At 63.9% G+C, this 1,426-nt stretch overlaps 1 protein-coding gene across 1 annotated transcript in view; it reads right to left on the minus strand.

The window, feature by feature from the left end:
• The window catches only part of DHPS (deoxyhypusine synthase), a 6,378-nt gene extending 6,032 nt beyond the window's left edge, over positions 1-346 (minus strand). Inside the window, exon 1 of the mRNA XM_034792415.1 lies at positions 198-346. The gene's annotated coding sequence lies outside the window, so the exon portion shown is untranslated. The remainder of the gene's footprint in view (positions 1-197) is intronic.
• Positions 347-1,426: the final 1,080 nt, after the last annotated feature.

The raw sequence follows: 1,426 nt of genomic DNA on the forward strand, positions 1-1,426 counted from the left end.
GCTCCGAGCGAGCTCCAGCCCCCCCGCTCCGAGCCCCCAGGGACCCCCCCCCCGCTCCACGCGAGCTCCAGCCCCCTCCTGCTCCGAGCCCCCGGGGAGCCCCATCCTAGTGCGAACCCCCCCACACACACACTCCAGCCCCGCCCCCGTGCGAGCCCCCCGGCTCTGCCGCGGCCCCCGGCCCGCGTGGCTCGTACCGGCGGCTCAGGTCCCCGCTAGCCCCGATGCCGCATTCCTGGTCCTGGCCGCCGCCATGTTGACTCCGGCCGCCTACGGCAGCCTCGCTGGGTCACGCGCGCACCCCGCGTCCGTACTGCTGGACGCTGCCATCTTGCCCCTCAACCACCGCAGCGCTGGATCCGTACGCCTGGGAGCCGCCATCTTGAACAGAAGCCGGGTACGGTGGCCTTCAAGGGTCAAGTATTGCTCCCCGGCAAGGGGGTTAGCGCTCCAATCGACCTCGCTGGGTCGAATGTGGGGTGGGATGGTGTGGACGCAATTCGACCGTGTTGGCCTCCGGGAGCTATCCCAGAGTGCTCCACTGGGACCGCTCTGGACAGCACTTTCAACTCAGATGCACTGGCCAGGTAGCTAGGAAAAGCCCCGGGAAGGTTTGAATTTCATTTCCCACTTGGCCAGCGTGGGGAGCCCATCAGCCCCGGGACCATGCAGGCCCAGAAGCGCAGGCGAGAGGCGCTGGATCTGATCGCTCTGTGGGGAGACGCCGCCGGGCAGGCAGAGCTCGGGGACCCCGGAGCCGGCGAAGGCACCTCTGGTGAGCACCTTTGTAAGTAGAATACAGGGTTTAAAAGCAAGCGTGTTTAATGGCTGATCTCCCACGGGGCCGGATTTTCCCGGACACGTCCGGCTTTTTAGTTCTTAGATCCCGCCCGGGAGGAACTGGTAAAGATCTAAAAGCGTCCGGGAAAATACGGCCCCATGGTCACCCTAGATGATAATCAGTTGTGGCAGCTGCAGATCCGCTCTGGGGCATGTGGAGCCCCCCGAAGAAATTGATGCGTCTGTCCCGGAGGAGCGGGATCAGCAGTTCCTCTCCCCCCCCCCCGGCTCTGGGAAATGGAAATTCCCCATTGTGTGGGCTGCTGCTGGGAGCAGGAGAGCTGTCTGCATTGCTCTGTCCGCCCCACCCCTTCGCACACAGAGGGAGTTTTGAGTGAGTTTCTCAAATGCCCCCACAGGCTGAGCGGCTGAGAGCCTGGGTGAGTTAGAAATCCCGACACACACACACACACACACACACACACTCCCTGCAACCAGCAGCCCCTGGGCCAGAGGTGGGGGGTGAAGTGTTCCCACCCAGCTGCTAGGCTGGGACCCAGGAGAGCAGTTTCTGCCTAGCTGAGCTGTTCGGGTTTGGCTGACAGGGATCTTTCCTGATACTAGCCACGGGGTGGGGGGTGAGGTT

Source organism: Trachemys scripta, chromosome 16, assembly GCF_013100865.1.
Source record: "Trachemys scripta elegans isolate TJP31775 chromosome 16, CAS_Tse_1.0, whole genome shotgun sequence".
NCBI lineage: Eukaryota > Metazoa > Chordata > Testudines > Emydidae > Trachemys > Trachemys scripta.